Source organism: Saccopteryx bilineata, chromosome 5, assembly GCF_036850765.1.
Source record: "Saccopteryx bilineata isolate mSacBil1 chromosome 5, mSacBil1_pri_phased_curated, whole genome shotgun sequence".
Taxonomy (NCBI): Eukaryota; Metazoa; Chordata; class Mammalia; order Chiroptera; family Emballonuridae; genus Saccopteryx; species Saccopteryx bilineata.
Genome location: NC_089494.1, coordinates 101,599,074 through 101,618,983, shown reverse-complemented (window position 1 = coordinate 101,618,983; position 19,910 = coordinate 101,599,074). Strand labels below are relative to the sequence as shown.

Here is a 19,910-nt window from a genome sequence, read left to right as displayed (position 1 = left end):
GGTCAAGGCACATATGGGAGTTGATGCTTCCTGCTCCTCCCCCTTCTTTCTCTCTCTCTCTCTCTCTAAAAATCAATAAATAAAATATTTTTAAAAAAAAGTCTGGGGAAACACTTAGAGAGCTCTGTGACAACATGAAGAGAAATAACATCCGCATCATAGGGGTTCCTGAAGAAGGAGAAAAAGAACAAGAGATAGAGACTTTGTTCAATCATATCATAGCTAAAAAACTTCCCTAAATTAATGCAGGAGAAACTCTCACAAGTTCAAGAAGCACAGAAGACTCCATTGAAGAGAAACCCAAAGAAACCTACACCAAGACACATCATAATTAAAATACCAAGGCTAAGCGATAAAGAGAAAATATTAAAAGCTGCGAGAGAAAAAAAAGCTATCACCTACAAAAGAGCCCCCATAAGGATGACATCCGACTTCTCAACAGAAACACTTGAAGCCAGAAGGGGATGGCAAGAAATATTCAAAGTAATGCAGAACAAGAACCTACAACCAAGACTACGTTATCCAGCAAGGCTATCATTTAAAATCGAAGGAGAAATAAAAAGCTTCCCAGACGAAAAACAACTCAAGGAATTCATTACAACCAAACCAATGCTGCAGGAAATGTTAAGGGGCCAGTTGTAAACAGATCAAAGTGGGAAAAAAATATAGCAAAAAAGGAATACAGCTTTAAAGAATAAAATGGCAATAAACAACTACATATCAATAATAACCTTAAATGTAAATGGATTAAATGACCCAATCAAAATAGGGTAGCTGCGTGGATAAGAAAACAGGACCCGTACATATGCTGTCTATAAGAGACACACCTTAAAACAAAAGATACACATAGATTGAAGATAAAAGGATGGAAACAAACATTTCATGCAAATGGAAATGAAAAAAAAGCTGGCATAGCAATACTTATATTAGACAAATTGGACTTTAAAACAAAGGATATAGTAAGAGATAAAGAAGGCAACTACATAATGATAAAGGGAGCAAAAGTTATATACAAAGATATAACTATTATAAATATCTATGCACCTAATATAGGAGCACCTAAATACATAAAGCAGACTTTGATGGATTTAAAGGGCAAGATCAACAGTAATACTATAATAGTAGGGGATTTCAATACCCCACTAACATCATTAGATAGATCCTCAAGAATGAAAATTAACAAGGAAACAGCAGACTTATTGGGACACACTAGATCAACTGGATTTAATAGATATCTTCAGAACCTTTCACCCTAAAGCAGCAGAATATACATTCTTTTCAAGTGCTCATGGTACATTCTCTAGGATAGACCACATGTTAGGGCACAAGGGTGGTCTTAACAAATTTAGGAAGATTGAAATCATATCAAGCACTTACTCTGATCACAATGGCATAAAACTAGAAGTGAAACACAACAGAAAAGCTCAAAAATTCTCAAACACATGGAAACTAAATAGCAGGTTGTTAAATAATGAATGGATTAAGAATGAGATCAAAGAATAAATTAAAAAATTCCTAGAAACGAATGACAATGAACATAAAACAACTCAAAATTTATGGGACACAGCAAAAGCAGTACTGAGAGGGAAGTTCATAGCACTACAGGCACACTTTCAGAAGCTAGAAAAAGCTCAAATAAACAACCTAACCCTGCATCTAAAAGAACTAAAAAAAGAACAGCAAGTAAAGCCCAAATGTAGTAGAAGGAAGGAAATAATAAAGATCAGAGCAGAAATAAATGACATAGAGGCTAAAGAAACAATACAAAAGATCAAAGAAACTAGGAGCTGGTTCTTTGAAAAGATAAACAAGATTGATGAACCTTTAACTAGACTCACCAAGAAAAAGAGAGAGAGGACTCAAATAAATAAAATTAGAAATGAGAGTGGAGAAATAACAACTGACACAACAAAAATACAAAATATTGTAAGAAAATACTATGAAGAACTGTATGCCAAAAAACTAGACAACCTAGATGAAATGGACAAATTCCTTGAAACATACAATCTTCCAAAAATCAATCTGGAAGAATCAGATAAACAGACCGATTACACCAAATGAGATCAAAACAGTTATCAAAAAACTACCAACAAAGAAAAGTCCGGGGCCTGATGGTTTCACAACTGAATTCTACCAAATATTCAAAGAAGAACTAACTCCTATCCTTCTCAAACTATTTCAAAAAATTCAAGAGAAAGGAAGACTTCCAAACTCCTTTTATGAGGCGAGTATAATTCTGATTCCAAAACCAGGCAAAGACAACACAAAGAAAGCAAATTATAGGCCAATATCTCTGATGAATATAGATGCTAAAATCCTCAACAAAATATTAGCAAACCGGATCCAACAATATATGGAAAAAATCATACACCATGATCAAGTGGGATTTATTCTGGGGAGGCAAGGCAAATCAATCAATGTGATCCATCACATAAACAAAAAAAAAGGAGAAAAACCACATGATAATTTCAATAGATGCAGAAAAAGCATTTGATAAAATCCAGCACCCGGTCATGATCAAAACTTTAAGCAAAATGAGAATACAGGGAACATACCTCAACATGATAAAAGCCATCTATGACAAACCCACAGCCAACATCATACTCAATTGGCAAAAATTAAAAGCAATCCCCTTAAGATCAGGAAGAAGGCTGGGGTGCCCCTCTTCACCACTCTTATTCAACATAGTCCTGGAATTCCTAGCCACAGCAATCAGACAAGAAGAAGAAATAAAAAGCATTCAAGTTGGAAAAGAAGAAGTATAACTATTATTATTTGCAGATAATATGATATTGCATATAGAAAACCCTATAGTCTCAGACAAAAAACTACTGGACCTGATAAATGAATTTAGCAAAGTGGCAGGATATAAAGTCAATATTCAGAAATCAGAGGCATTTTTATATGCCAACAATGAACAGTCAGAAAGAGAAATTAAGGAAACAATCCCCTTCACTATTACAACCAAAAAAATAAAGTACCTAGGAATAAACTTAACCAAGGAGACTAAAGACTTGTACTCGGAAATTTACACAAAGCATTGATAAAAGAAATCAAGGAAGATACAAAGAAGTGGAAGCATATACCGTGCTCATGGTTAGGAAGAATAAACATCATTAAAATGTCTATATTACCCAAAGCAATCTATAAATTCAACGCAATACCAATTAAAATACCAATGACATACTTTAAAGATATAGATCACATATTCTAAAAATTTATATGGAACCAAAAAAGAACACGAATAGCCTCAGCAATCTTAAAAAAAAGAAGAAGAAAGTGGGAGGTCTCACACTTCCTGATATCAAGTTATACTACAAGGCCATTGTACTCAAAACAGCCTGGTACTGGCATAAGAACAGGCATATAGATCAATGGAACAGAACAGAGAACCCAGAAATACACCCACAGCTCTATGGACAACTGATATTTGACAAAGGAGGTAAGGAAATACAATGGAGTAAAGACAGCCTCTTTAACAAATGGTGTTGGGAAAATTGGACAGCTACCTGCAAAAAAATGAAACTAGATCACCATCTTATACCACTCACAAAAATAAACTCAAAATGGATAAAAGACTTAAATGTAGGCCGTGAAACCATAAGCATCTTAGAAGAAAACATAGGCAGTAAGCTCTCTGACATCTCTCGGAGCAATATATTTGCCAATTTATCTCCATGGGGAAGTGAAATAAAAGACAGGATAAACAAATGAGACTATATCAAATAAAAAGCTTTTGCACAGATAAAGACAATAAGAACAGAATAAAAAGACAAACTACAAAATGTAAGAACATATTTGACAATACGTCTGATAAGGGGTTAATAACCAAAATTTTTTTTTTTTTTTTTGCATTTTTTCTGAAGCTGGAAACAGGGAGAGACAGTCAGACAGACTCCCACATGCGCCCGACCGAGATTCACCCAGCACAGCACGCCCACCATGGGGTGACTCTCTGCCCACCAGGGGGCGATGCTCTGCCCATCTTGGGCGTCGCCATGTTGCTACCAGAGCCACTCTAGCACCTGAGGCAGAGGCCACAGAGCCATCCCCAGCGCCGGGGCCATCTTTGCTCCAATGGAGCCTTGGCTGCGGGATGGGAAGAGAGAGACAGAGAGGAAGGCGCGGCAGAGGGGTGGAGAAGCAAATGGGCGCTTCTCCTGTGTGCCTTGGCTGGGAATTGAACCCAGGTCTTCCGCACGCTAGGCCGATGCTCTTCTGCTGAGCCAACCGACCAGGGCCAATAACCAAAATTTATAAAGAACTTGTAAATCTCAACACCAGGAAGACAAACAATCCAATCCAAAAATGGGAAAAAGAAATGAATAGACACTTCTCCAAAGAGGACATACAGATGGCCAATAGGCATATGAAAAAATGCTCAACATCACTAATCATTAGAGAAATGCAAATTAAAACCACAATCAGATATCACCTCACACCAGCCAGAATGGCGCTCATCAACAAAACAACACAGAATAAGTGCTGGCTAGGATGTGGAGATAAGGGAACCCTCCTGCACTGCTGGTGGGAATGCAGACTGGTGCAGCCACTGTGGAAAACAGTATGGAGATTCCTCAGAAAACTGAAAATCGAATTGCCTTTTGACCCAGCTATCCCACTTTTAGGAATATACCCCAAGAACACCATAGAATGGCTCCAAAAGGAGAAATGCACCCCCATGTTTGTGGCAGCATTGTTCACAATAGCAAAGATCTGGAAACAGTCCAAGTATCTGTCAGAGGACGAGTGGATTAAAAAGCTTTGGCACATATATACTATGGAATACTACTCAGCCATAAGAAATGATGACATCGGATCATTTACAATAACATGGATGGACCTTGATAACATTATACAGAGTGAAATAAGTAAATCAGAAAAAACTAAGAACTATATGAATCCATAGATAGATGGGACATAAAAATGAGACTCACAGACATGAACAAGAATGTGATGGCAAAGGGGGTGGGGGGGTTGGAGGAGGGGGGATGGGTGAGGAAGGAGAGAGGGGGTGGGGGAGGGGAGGGGCACAAAGAAAACCAGATAGAAGGTGAAAGAAGACAATTTGGCTCTGGGTGAGGGGTATACAGAACAATCAAAGGTCAAAATAATCTGGAGATGTTTTCTCTCAACATATGTACCCTGATATATCAATGTCACTGCATTAAATTTAATAATAATAAAAAAAGAGTTCTGAAGTTTTTGGATCCTTAAAAAGTATCACATAGTGCAAAAGTGGAATTCACAAGCAATGAAAAGCCATAGATAAAGAAATGAAGACATAGGAATAGAAAATGAAATTATGTGTAAGATAACTTACAAATTATTAAACAAGGATTTAGTATTTTTTTAAAAAAAGTTATTGATTGATTTTAGTGAAAGAGGAAGGGAGAGAGACAGGAACATTGATCTGTTCCTGTATGTGCCTGACCAGAATTGAACTGGCAGCCTCCATGCTTCCGGACGATGCAACCAACCAAACTATCCAGCCAGGGTAAGGGTTTAGTATTCTTTTCCAGATAAAAGGCCTAATAGTTAAAACTGTGAAAAATAATTAGTAAATAAGTTGTTTTTTTGCACATAAATTCCAAAAGCTAAATGTTATTTTATTTTTTTAGGGAGAGAGAGAGAGAGAGGAGAAGGACGAGAGATGAGAAGCATCAACTTGTAATTACAGCACTTTAGTAGTTCATTGATTGTTTCTCATAGGTGTCTTGACTGGAGGCCTCCAGCCAAGCCAGTGACCCCCTTGCTCAAGCGAGTGACCTTGAGATCATGTCGATGAGTCCATGCTCAAGTTGGTGAGCCTGTGTTCAGCCAGCAACTAGGGTTTAGAACCTGGGTCCTCAGCATCCCAGGTTGAGACTCTATTCACTGTGCCACCACCATTCAGGGCAAAAGCTAAATGTTATTTTAAATGTCTGATTAGAAGTGTTAGCTTATGAAAGTAAGGCCTGAGTTTGGTTCTCTTGAGAATTTAGAATACAAGGTTAGGAAAATATGGAAAGCCAGCTCTCTAGGAGAGGAAGAACTTGGTGGACCACATTAAAAAGGGTAAGGGACTTGTTGGTCAAATAAGTTTTTAAATATGACATATATGTTTGCTTGCTTTGGGTGTGGGAGACAGGCTGTAAACTGGCAAAATCATTATAGCCTAAGGCTTAGTTTTAAAACTAAGCTTTTCCCACACCCTTGACTGTTGCATGATAGGGGGTGGTGCACTCTTATGAGGAATCCCATTTATGCCTCAGATAAGTGACTTTATATCAGACTTCCCTATTTTGTATATTGGATTAAAGGTTTTGATTTCTACATTATAAAATGGGGACAGATCGGGGGTTCTCTCTCTCTCGGTTCCTGCTATCACCATTGCAGGGGCCTCCCTCATCCCTTGCCCTCCATGGGAAAAACAGGTTTTCTGCTTTTCCCTTGTCTTCTCTTGTGGTTTGCCTGTTTTGGTGAGACACCAATAAACAGAATGGCCAACCGTCCTCCGACTCCGCCATTTCTTTACCATTTTCCTGAATCCAGTGAGAGCCTGCATGTGAATGGCCACGATGGCAGCCCCTAGCCTTACAGGGCTGAACAAAATGTCCAGGGAAGCTCAGAGTTATCACTCAGAATTCATGAAGCATATCATGTTTACTAACCTATTGCTACTGTTTTCTCCCTCTAAAGGGAAGATATTGTATTTGTGGATTGTTTAAATCCATTGTCTGTACCCTGCCACGAAATGGGAGCATCTGTGATGTTTAATTTAAAATAGAGGAAGATGCTGCAGTCCCTGAAATATGAAAGTGGTAGGGTTGATTGGCTCTTTAGACAGAGCCTCAAAGGATTGGATCAAGAAGATCCAAAGTATCATCTATGCTCATTAAGCTTTGAGAATGGTTCTTCTAATCTTTACTGCCAACACATTAATTACAGTAAGCAAAACTTTCAAGTCAGCCACATCTATTGAGGAATCTGAATGGTTTCCTATAGAAAATTGACAAATGAGCAGTAAAATGGGTTTCTTGGTGTCTATGAGGTTTTGGGTGATCCTAATGGCTAATGCCTTAAGGGATGTAAGCCTGATACACGACAGGTAGAAGTACACTCTGCTATACACCAGTGATAAAGTTCTTATTTTTAAAAGTAACATAACAGCAATAAAAATAAGCCTGTTATAATAATAGTTTATTGAACCACTCCTTGACTAGAACCCAGTCAAATGTCAAGGATCATCATTCCTACTCATTTCTTAACTCCCAATTGGAAAGCTACTTGAAGAATTAATTATACTTTGATTTCTTGAGCATATTAAATTTATTAGTGCCTAATGACTGACCAGTGGAAGAGAGAGCAGGAAATATATATACTATTAAGGGGTTGAAATCGCTAAAAGGCCTGGGCAAAAATTATATGTAATTTTCACTGTTTCTGTTGCATATCCTGAAGTTGTCACAGGCCCACAATAAGTATAGCAAATAGTTCTAAAAATTCTTTCTTCGTGTTTGGAGAACGTGAAACTTTATACTAGTATTTCCTCTCCCCACCAGTTGCCTGTACACAAGTGCTCACTTCCACTTCTGTTTTTAAACCCTAAACTCTATCTATAGTTAGGCTGATCTCATCTTTTTCTATTTATTTTTTAACACACTGTAAAGCCAGTGGCCAAGGCCACCATCACAGCTGCCTGGCCCATGCAGGTTCACATTAGATTCAGACAGATGGTAATGAAAGAACGGAGCCACAAACTGGTGGGCCATCATCTTTAATCCTAGCTTGCACCCAGCGGGCAAGTAAAAACACACACTGGGCTCCAAAACCCACTCATTCAGTGCTCACAAAATTACTGATTTATCCGAGTTTCCTAGAATCAAAGGTTTCTAGCTCACCAGACTTATTCATCTCTGTTCCCATCTCCTTCTCTCTGCACAAACTGGCTTCTATTTCAGCACTCCGCCATCTTGGCTGCTTCTCCTCTCCTCCACATGGCCTCTTTGCTCTCTCCTCTAATGATAATCTCAGAAACCCAGAGAGCAAGCTCCCGGTCTGCCCCACTTTATAGTGTAGAAACCAAAACCTTTAATCCAATGTACAAAATAGGGAAGCCTCTAATACAAAGTCACTTGTCTGAGACATGATGGGATTGCACCACCCCACATCAAAAAGGGTGGGAAAGCCTTAATCCTAAAACCAAGCCCCAGGCTACAAGGATCCTGCCTGCCCACAGCCTGCCCCCAACATAGTAATATCACCTGGGCGACGGGCTACTACATGGGCAGCACCATCTTTAACAAAGTGAGCATAATATATTTTATCTGCCCAACAATCCAACCCTATGCTTACTTTACTACCCACAATCTACATCACCGGCATCCCTGTGCAAGGAAATTAGGCACATTATACAAATTACAACAACATGGCAAACCATACAATTTCAACAATCACAAAGGTACACTTCACTAGTCTCTGAGCACTTTGCCAAAAGCGCAAAATGTATTCGGCCTTCCTTCTAGGCATGGGAAAAGCTTCCTGGGGCAGGGGATGGGCTTCTAGCATAGCCGATCCCCCCCCCCCATCAGGGTATTTCACATTGTCCAAAATTGATTAAGTCCATCCAACAAAGGAGCCAGTGCCCACTCTAGTCATAGTCCAGGAATCAGTCCATGCACATGGGGCCTCAGTCACCCTCCTCATCCCTGCCATCCTGGCAGGTCTTACACTGTCCTAAAGAGGAGTACATGGCAATGGCAGTCAGCATTTCCATCTCTGCTCCAGAGAGCATGATGGCGTCCACCCCTATGTCCCAAAATCGCAGAACTACCAGGAACATAGTAAGTATTCCTTGCTGCTGGGCTCTCACCTTCTGGAGACTGCGGATCGTCACTCCAGCCCGATTCTCTCATTCTCCAAAGAGGAACTGGAAACATCAGCTCCTGCTGCCAGCCTTGCAGCCCCAGGCCTAGCCTCGGCCACAGCCTCCCACCGCTGCTGGCCCTCCACAACATTCAGGGCAATCTCCAACTCACGAACCTGTGAATCCTCCTCCAGCAGCTGTTCCATTTCCAGGCGAATCTCGCAAACCAGGTCGGCCTCCTCCTCCAGCGCTTCCTCCAGCTCCAGGGTCAGCATCTGTTTCTCCCACATTTGCTCCAGCTCTTTCCACTGCTCAGTTTGCAGGTCCCAGGCAGCCTCTTCCACAGAACTCTCAGTTTCCTCATGCAGGGCTGTAAAAGTCAGCCAGCCTACGGTCCCAAAAGGATTGGCATGGGGAACCATAACAGCAACCAGTCCTCTACTCCACCGCTCAAAGGTGGTGGTGGCTACATACTGAACTGTATCAAATCCTGCCACAGACTACGCCAAATGTAAAGCCAGTATCCACAGCCACCATCACAGCTGCCCAGACTACGCAGGGTCGCATTGGATTCGGACAGATGGTAATGAAACAATGGAGCCACGAATTGGTGGGCCATTATCTTTAGTCCTAGCTTGTACCCGGCAGGCAAGTAAAAACACACACTGGGCTCCAAAACCCACTCATTCAAAGCCACTGACTTATCCGAGTTTCCTAGAATCAAAGGTTTCCAGCTCACTAGCCTTATTCACCTCTGTTCCCCATCTCCTTCTCTCTGCACAAATTGGCTTCTCACTCAGCACTCCACCATCTTGGCTGCTTCTCCTGTCCTCCTCCATGTGGCCTTTCTCTGCTCTCATGCTAATCTCAGGAACCAAGAGAGCGAGCTCTTGTTCTGCTCTCATTTTATAGTGTGAAATCAAAACCTTTAATCCAATGTACAAAATAAGGAAGTCTCTAATACAAAGTCACTTATCTGAGGCATGATGGGATTGCACCACCCCACATCAAAAAAGGTGGGAAAGACTTAGTCCTAAAACCAAGCCCCGGGATACAAGGATCCTGCCTGCCCACAGACTGCCCCCAACACACATTAATATCACCTGGGCAAAGACTTCCATGTGGGCAGCGCCATCTTTAACAAAGTGAGCATAATAAATTTTATTTACCCAAGAAATTTCTACCATGAAGTTATAAAGAAGTTGAGAGGATTAAAAAAAGATTATACAAGTCTGCTTACAGTGCTCAATACATAGTAAAATAAAAAGGATTTTCCTTCACTTTTCCCCTACCCTCTTCTTGGAAAAGCACAGGAGCAGTCAGTTGAGTGATGCCCAATTACACAGAAATGAGTTGGGGTCCCTAAGTGATTGATATTCGTGCCTGCTCCTGCAGAGCTTGAATTAGTTCCCTCAAATATCTTTAATGAGACTGCCCTTGGCAATTAGGTCAGTTATCTATTGCCCAAGGTTTGATGAATAAAGTTCTGTTATCACTTGTTTCCCTAAACTCTATGAAGCAGTCCCATGACTTCAGGCACTTGCTTAGAGAGAGCTTAATGGACCAACACCCAGTCTTGGAGGCCGCCTGCTCCTCACCGACCCCTCCCCTCCCAGGCTTCCCTTTGAGGCTCATCTGCAAATGAAAACCATTCCGCTAGGGCCCTTCGTCTGTCTTTCTCGTTGCGGACTGCATGCTGCTATTTTTGTTTTAGTAGTTCAGTTTGGGGCTCGCCATTGGGGTTTTCTAGTCAAGGAAACAGTGCGCTGAACCCGGTGCTGCCTCTCACCCCCCCCGCGGACCAGCCAGGCCAGTTAAGAGGCGTCATCGGTGGCTTTTCAGACAAGGAAAGGTTTATGTGCCCGGCCAAGCGGGGTCCCCGCAAGGTGAAGCCTCTTCGCCCCCATCTTCAAGGGCAGCCAGGCCAGGAGGAGTCGGGTGCCTAACGCAGGCGGGGGTCACGGCTACTTCCAAAACCCGGCGGTAGATCCGGGCTGGCCCGGAAGTGCCCGCGCGCGGGGAGGGAGGAAGCGCCTCGCGAGCCGCCGCCGCCGCCGCCGCCGCCGGCAGCCGCGCGCACGCGCCCTCGCGGGCTGGGCTGGGGTTGGAATCGCAACTCGGAAGCCGGAGCCCGGACGGGCCCGGGGCGGGGGGTGGGGGGGCTGCGCGGGGGCAGGAGCGGCGGAGGCGGCCGCCCCTGGCGGCGGGTTTGCTTATCCCGGGGAAGAAGTTTAGGACCGGGAGCTAGCTAAGGAGGGCGGGCCGGGGAGAAGGGATGCGGTTCGGCGGAGGCGGCCGCCACAGGGACTCGCCGCCATCACCTCTGTCTCCACGGCCGCCGCAGCCGCCGCCTCAGCCCGAGAGGAGCCGCCGCCAGACCGCCCTGCCCGCCGCCGCCCCGCATGTCCGGGTAGGTGCCCCTCCCTCTGCGGGGTCGCCCCCGCAGCCCGGGCCGCTGGCCCGGGGCGCCCCGCTGCGGGGGCGCGGCGGCCTCCTCCCCGCTCTCCGCGCGCCCAGCCCCCACGGCCCGAGCCCCCTCCCGCGCCCCACCCTCCGCCCCCCGGGCCGCCGCCCCTCGCCGCTCCGCTTTCCCTGGGGACTGCCCCCTCCCAGTCGCCGCCACACACCCAGCGATTGCCCTGCCTGCGCCTACCGGGTCCCCGACTTGCCTCCGCGTCCTGGCCCCTTTCCGTCCCCAGTCCTCTACCATCCCGTTTGCCTCCACGCTCGCCCACTTATACTGTGTCTTTTCTTCCCACCCTGAGGACTGCCCTAAGCGAGGACCTGCTCGCCCTGCAGCGTCCACATCCGAACCCCCTCATCTCAAACATGCCCTCGAAATTCTCAGCCCTGTTACCTATGTTGAGGTGAACTGTCAGCTCCCCAGCTAGGCCACCCGGTCCCTCCACCTCCAGTGGTCCTTACCTCTAAGCACAAATTGCCCTCAAAATTTCTATCACATTCACATTCGCGCTAACTCCGCGGTTCTGGGTCCAAGTCTTGCCTTTTCCCTTTACTGTTCCCTTCTCTTTTTTCTTCCAGCTCCTCCTTTTCTTGAGTCTGTTTATTCTTGTAGTGAATCCAATAAAGGGAAGGAGATGGTAGGATTTTCTCCTACAAAACAGTAGATAGAGTAGAAATAAGATTGACCTTTTGCTCATCCTAGCTCTTGGCTTCCTTCTCCGTGAATAGTGTTTTTCAGCCACATTTTTGAGGCTTCTGATACTTTGTCTATATTTGAATAATCCTGAACCTAGGTTGTTTTACTATAATACTCATCTTCCCAGTTTTTCCTTACAATTGTTTCTTAGACTGGAGACTTAAGTAATAAAAGGTTCATGCCTTGAGCAAGTATGTCTCTTCTACCATAATGGGAAAAGTGGAATAGTTCAAATTATCATCCTGTTATTTTTGAGAGAAATGGTGCCTGGTGGTTAGGAGCTCAGACTCTGGAGCTGAACTGCCAGAATGTAACCTCTGCCTTGCCGTCTCCCAGTTCTGGCCTTGGGCAAAATACTTAATCTCTCTGTGCCTCAGAATTCTTACAACTGTAAAATGGGGATAGTGATGTACTTCATAAGGAGGTAGTGATAGCTGCTTAACTAAATGCAGGTAACATATAATGTAGGTAACAAGTGACAGTTCTGGCACATGGTAAGGGTCCAATAATCTTGTTTACCATTATCTCTTGACTTAGTTTGACTATTGGTAGCGTAAGTTTGAGAGAGGAAGATGGGACTCAAAAGCTGCCTTTTTGCTTTTTTTTAAACACTTTTTTGATATAGATTTGATTCATATTTTGTTACTGTGTAAGATCATTCCTTCTGGTGTGAAAAGTACAGAGTTTTAGCTATTTTCGTGCAAGTCTACAAGTTACCAGCAGGTCAGTCCCAATTTCAGACTTCTGCTTGGAAATTTTAAAATTTTATCTTTGTTTTGAGAATAAATGAAGTTGAATTATTTAGCAGAAATATTATAGTGGAAAATGGGGAAAGCATAGATAAGAATTTTAGTTCTATAAATTAAACACTCAAAACTGGTTGTATTCTTCATATCTGTCATTTATGTTGAATTGCTTACTCAAGACAGAGCTTTGGCTTCATTCAGAAGACTGGAAGCTTTTCTCTCATATAATATTCATTCACATGACCATGCCTTGCTGTTTCCCAAATTTTACTCTTTAAGACCTTGACCATTTTTTTGTCATATTTGCTTACCTCCTGTGCATTAATGTTTTTAACACATATTTTAGAACAACTCAAAAAATTTAAGTAGGTACTGTTTAGTGTTATAAATAATAACATTTTGAAATTACAAATTGCTGCCTGAACTATTGTGGCGCAGTGGATAAAAGTGTCGACCTGAAATGCTGCGGTTGCCGGTTCAAAACCCTGGACTTGCCTGGTCAAGGCACGTATGGGAGTTGATAGTTGATGCTTCTTTGCTCCCCTCCACACCCCCACACCCCGCTTACTCTTTCTCTCCTCTCTCTAAAATGAATAAATAAAATCTAAAAAAAGTATATATTCTAAAAAAATTAAAAGAAATCACATATTGCTGTCCTAATTACATGTAAAGTTATGGTCATATACAGCTATCAGAAAAAAGATGTTTGCCCATGTATAGCTTAAAATCACTTTGTGTCAACTATGGAATGTACTGCAGACTGACACTGCCTTTGCTTATGCTGCTTCCTGGCCCAGAATAACCTTTGCCCTTTCCTCTGCATGTCCAAATTCTATCCATCTTTTACCTCTTACTATTTCCTGCCGATATTGGTTTATTTGTTTCTTGGCTTTAAGTTTATGGAGAATTTTGAAGGAGTGGAATAAAATTGACCTTTACTACTCTGTGCTAAGCACTATTCCTTTGGTTTTGTAAACATTCATTCATTCCAAAAATATTTAATGAGCACCTACTTCATGCCAGGCATTGGGGATACATAGGAGCAGCCCTTCTCAACCAGGTTGCCAGTGAATATCAAGCCCTAATGCTTTAAGGCACCCAAGGTATGTAAGTGAAGTAACTCCTCTTCTGTGCACCTAAAATGGTCTTAGCTATGTAGGATCCTTGAGACAGGGAGAACTGAGGAAATAGTCACTTAATTCAATTTCTGTAGCATTTAAATTTTATATAACCTTGATTGACAAAAGCTTCATCAGAGAATAATAATGCAGAGAGCAGTGGTTATATTAAAGATAATGATAATCTCTAACATCCATAAAACACTGCCAAGTGCTGTTTCAAATATTTATATATATTAACTTGTTTAACTTCATAACAGTCCTTTGAAGAAGGCTTTATTACATCTGTTTCACAAATGAGGAACCTGAGAATCAGAGATTGCTTAACTTCCACAATCCACAAAATTGAGCAGCTAAGCAAGCAGTGGAGCCAGGAAACACGGTTGTAGAGCCTATTACTCTGTTGCCTCTCAGGCCTTCCAGTTTCTTGTTGGTTACTTTAGACAAGGTTCTTCATCTTTCTGAAAAATATTTTTTTCTTTTGTTCTTTTCTTTTAAATATCTACAGTGAGGTTTCTTTATCTTTTTTAGGTTGTTTAGGGAAGTAAAGTTTTAACTTTTGTAAAACACCTGATACACAGACTTATCCCAAGTGTTTCATTTCCTGACTTGGATTTATTTCCTTAGCAAGTTTATTGAACAACTAATTTTGTGCCAGGCATTGTGCTAGGCTCTGGTGACACATGATGGAGTATACCTGCATTCATGGAGACAAAAGTCTGTTCAGGAATAAAGAGACTAAACAAATAATTACTACAATTACAGTTATGACAGCTGCCACAAAGGAAAATTACTGTAAGCAGTGCAAGCCTGCTAATGTATCAGGGAATGCTTCTCTGAAGAGATGACTTTCAGAATGAAACCTGAAGAATCAATTGGAGTTACCCAAGTATTGGTGATTTGAACTTTCTAGAACTGAAGAACCATGTAGGGGTGTACCCTAGCATGTTAGGCTGGGTGATGTGAAATGAGCCTGGAACAGGTCACAAGGGTCAATCATTGCTAAACATTTTGTATGTAAACCTAACAGAAATGGGAAGCACTGGAGAATGTTCAACAGCTGAGTAAATTACTTAATTTTTTTGTTTTAAAAACATCACTTGGCTGTTCTGTGGAGGACAGATTGGGGAGACAACTGAAAACGGAGACCATTTAGGCCAGTGCTACTCAAAATGACCCGTGGTTAAGGACCTGTTTTATTTTCTGACTTATACTGGTATTTTAGTAACACGATAAAATGGATATTGTGGCAGTCAGTGTCAGGTTGCAAAAAAAATTTCTAAGTACTTCCTTTTAGTTTCTGTACTTGTTATTATTGTCTCAGACTCATAACAGTATTGGTCCACAGACCATACTTTGAGTAGATTGAGTTCAGCCATTATAGTAGTTTAGGCAAGAGATGATGGACTCTTGGTCCAGTATGGCTGTGATACAGACAGTGCTGGATTTGACAGATATTTGCAAAGTAAAACGACAGGTTTTGATGATGGATTAGATTTGGGGGTCTAGGGAGCAGAAGGCTGATTTCCAGAGTAAATGGTTTTTATACCTAATATGAGGGATACATACTGGAAAAGAACCAGTTTTTTTGTTTGTTAGTTTCTGGTCATAATACAGTTAGGAATAGTCATCATATAGCTTATATTCATGTCTTAGTGTGTGAGATAGGGGGTGAGTTTGCCTATGGAGAAAGGATGTAGAGAGAAGATATAGGGACATAATATCCTATGAATCTTCAATATTTAAACATAGGGAAAAAGAAATGGAGTAAAAGAGCCTGACGTGTGGTGGCACAGTGGATGGAGCATTGACCTGGAATGCTGAGGTCGCTGGTTCGAAACCCCAAGCTTTCCTGGATCAAGGCACATATGAGAGTTGATGCTTTCTGCTCCTCCCTTTCTCTCTCTCTCTCTCTCTCTCTCTCTCTCTCCTCCTCTCTTCTCTCTTCTCTCTCTCTCTCGCTTGCTCTCCCTCCTTTCTCTCTTCTCTAAAATGAAAAAAAAATCTAAAAAAGAAAATGGAAGGAGGGACTAATTAATTGTGTTGAATGAAGCTGAGAAATCAATTAGGTTGGGAACTAAAAAGCATACATTGTATTTAGCAAAATGAACAAAAGTACATATACCTCAGTAATCAGTCCATCTATAAACTATTTGAAGATGAATTTTGTTTTAATCTGCCAAAGTAAGTTCTGAATTTAGAATAAACTTACATGTATAGATAGCATCAGCCATATCTTCCTTCCAGAGCTCAGAATCATGTTTCCGTTTGTCACCATCTGGATGCTTTTATATGCATCTCAAACTATTTCTACAACTGATTCATTCAGGACATATTCAAACAGAATGTGTATTTTAAGTATCAGACATTGAATACTAGACTTTTAGGAATGTTATTAGACTTCAGAGACTAGGGGCAATGAACAATTAAATATTATTATTATAGTGTGATCAGAGCTGTCATAGCAGTTTATTCAGATTGCCTCAGAAACACAGAGTAAAGGTGCATTAGGGAAGGCTTTCTAAGGAAAATGATGCTGGGCACAGTGTTTCTAAAAGATAAGTGGAGAGGTGGAAATGGCAATATAGTAGTAAAAGAGATTAAATAATATAGTCTGGATATTTGAAAGCATGCAAATGCAAGGAATTGTGGCTATTGCATATGGGTGGTAGGTTAGTGAGGTTGGCTGTGCCATTCAGAAGTTTTTCCTTTGAACTTGTACCTCTTTTTTTGTTTGCTGTTTAATGTTATCACCACTCATATAGTCACCAAATATGATATCTTTTGAATATCTTCAAAAATGAAAGATTATCTTTGTTGTAGTAGTTATTCTCCAAGGTGGTATTTTATTTTTGCTGGTTAGTTTTATATTTCATATATTACACCTGTGCTTTTAGAATCATTAAGTAATTGATGTCTTAGTTAAATAGTATTTCAGTTATACTTTGGTGATATTAATAGGAAATACTTTATACATAAAACTTTTTCTCAAATTTAGAGAGTAGAAAGTGAAGGCCTTGGAAAGGATTGCTGAGTTTACTTTTAAACCTCAAAGGAATATGGTCAATAATGGTATTTTTGAGCTCAGAATAATAACAGTATCCCTTGATACCTTAACTGCTATTTTAGTTAGGTGTCTCAACATCCTTAGATTTATCTTTTGCACCATAATAGAAAAAAATTCATCAGTAGGAATTACTTTCTGAAGGAAACTGGAGTTGGCAGAACTTTAATTGGCAAGATCAAAGTCTCATAAAAAAGTTTGTTAGAAGAGAATGATGTTAAAACAGATTTTTAAAGCACAGTAAATAAAGGTTCTAGGAGACATCTACTTTAAAATGAAAGGGGGTGGGTTGTATTAAAACTTGGTTCTGAAATACCTTCTTTGTAGATGTAGAAACATCTGCTAAGGAAGTCATCCTTAAATTTTATATTAAAATTGTAACTTTTAAAATTTATTTTTATTCTTACTAGCTTTAACCTCTCTCTTTTTTTTATAGTTTCCTCTTGCCTACTCCCTGGTCTTTAGTTTTTTATTTTTTATTATTTTTTAAAATCTCATTAAATTCTTGTGTAACAACTGCATGTTTTTCTTATATTATTATGTTTTTTAAAAACAGACATCTTTTGCCCTGGCTGGAGAGCTTGGTTAGATAGAGCATCGCCTGGATGTGCAGAGGTGGTCAGTTCCGTCCCGACAGGGCACATACAGGAATAGATCAATGTTCTGTCTGTCTCTCTCCCTCTCTCCTCTCCTTTTTCACTAAAATCAGGACATAACATTTTTAAAAAAGATACTGTTTTCCAGAATAATTATTAGTATTCTGAATTGTGTTGCAAAACAGAACTTGACATAGGTAAAAGATTAAAAAAACTTTACCTATAAATATAAAATTACTTTCAAACTGTGGTTGGCATAAGTTTATATACCTGAAATGACTGTATGGTAGAAATATTATTTATCTGTACAATATGAATGTGCTTAGAAAATTACCCCCCCCCCCCACACACACATACACACTTACACACACAAACTTCTTTGGAGTTTTCATTTTTGCTTCATCCTTTATTAGACATAGAAATAAAGATAATTGGGAATAACAATTCAAAACCAAAAGAGAAGGGTTTCACTTTTATTAGTAGTACAAGGTCTCAAAGGTTGTAGTGAAACTGAAAAGTAGTATGACATTTTTTACATATTATTTAAGATCTGTTAAATAAGAAAATAGTTTTTGGATGTAGTTTCTGAAGCAAATTTAAGGGTTTTTTTGTAAAATGTATTGTACTACTCTTTCTCTGTATTGTGTCTGCCCTCCCAAATAATTGATTTTTAAGGTAAAGAGTGCAATTGTCACAAGCATTTTTTCCTTTATAATTTGGATTTAATTACTGGTGTTTTCCAGTTGAAAATTCCCTGGAAAGGTAAATAATTTGTATTGTATAACACAAAAACATAACCAAGAACAAAATAATATTTAATATAAATTCAACCTAAAATTGTCAAGGCACATTGATACAGGAAGCCATCAAATACTTAAACAAATTTTTGTTGTTGTTGTTGCTGTTCGCAACTCTTACAATTAGTTTGAATCTTTATTAACCAGTTATTCCACATGGCAGTTTTCTTATGTCTGTTGTTGTTAGAGATAACTCAGTGGGGTGTATGCACACACTGAACAGATTCAGTCATTTCTGATTGCATTCAAAGTGTGTTTAAAAACGTGAAAATACTTTTCTATGTGAACATTTTATCAATGGAATTTAAGACCTGACTTGAATCAAGTGGTATTTTGGGGTATCTTGTTATAGGCTTTTCTATTGATTTTTTCTGGTCAGGTGTTTTATTTCCACTTTTTTTTTTTTTTTAATCTGTCTTGTCCCTGAGTCCTTTATCAAAATAAATTTTTTTTGGCCCCTGGCCAGTGGCTCAGTGGGTAGAGTGTTGGCCAGGCTATGGACATCCCTAGTTCAATACCTGGTCAGGGCACACAGGGGAAGTGACCATCTGCTTCTACCTCCTCCCCTTCTCTCCCTTTTCCCCTCCCACTGCCATGGCTCAATTGGTTCAAGCATAGGCCCGGGCACTGAGGATAGCTCAGTTGCAGTGTGTCAGCCTCAGGTGTGAAAAATTGCTCAGTACTTGAGCATTGGCCCCAGATGCCAGGTGGATCCTGGTCAGGATGCATGTGGCAGTCTGCATACTATCTCTCCTCCTCTCACCTAAAAAAAAAAGAAAAAAAAATTCATCAAATTGTATAGTGAAACCAGTATTTTTCCCTATCAGAGTAAAACCAGGATTATTTGAACAAGGATTTAAGAAACTGACAATTTACCCAGTGTCCAGATACCTCTACATGGAATTTCCTCATAGGTGTCTGATATATCATAAATTTTGAATTGTATTTGCCATCAGTTACCATTGTAACATAAAACAATTTTGTTTTATGTTTCTGTACCCCAGAGTACTGTCAATTACAATTGTAAAATGTCATTAATTTTGGAAATGTTAAAATATTTAAAAAATGGGAGTCTGAGCATTAATGAAATGTGGCATTATTGCTATATCATTTTATGGTTATCACCCAAGGTCTTCAAATAACTAACCTCCCAACATAAGTGAAGTCAGAATAAGTATAGTTCTGCCTCACTTCAGAGCTCTCCAGGCAGCATAGCATAGAGCAGGGGTCCCAAACTATGGCCCGCGGGCCGCATGCGGCCCCCTGAGGCCATTTATCCAGCCCCCACCGCACTTCCGGAAGGGGCATCTCTTTCATTGGTGGTCAGTGAGAGAAGCACAGTATGTGGCGTTGCTCACGTACAGTACTACCGGTGACACAGGACACACGCATTATGGCTCCGGAAGCCCGTCATATCACTTGTTAGGGCTAGCAGTGGCAAATATGGAACCGGACATTGACCATCTCATTAGCCAAAAGCAGGCCCATAGTTCCCATTGAAATACTGGTCAGTTTGTTGATTTAAATTTACTTGTTCTTTATTTTAAATATTGTATTTGCTTCCGTTTTGTTTTCTTACTT

At 40.6% G+C, this 19,910-nt stretch overlaps 1 protein-coding gene across 2 annotated transcripts in view; it reads left to right on the top strand.

Annotated features, from left to right (window-relative positions):
• Window positions 1-11,007: 11,007 nt before the first annotated feature.
• The window catches only part of SPOPL (speckle type BTB/POZ protein like), a 42,768-nt gene continuing 33,865 nt past the window's right edge, over window positions 11,008-19,910 (top strand). For both annotated transcript variants that reach the window (XM_066278675.1, XM_066278676.1), the window contains exon 1: window positions 11,008-11,258. The gene's annotated coding sequence lies outside the window, so the exon portion shown is untranslated. The remainder of the gene's footprint in view (window positions 11,259-19,910) is intronic.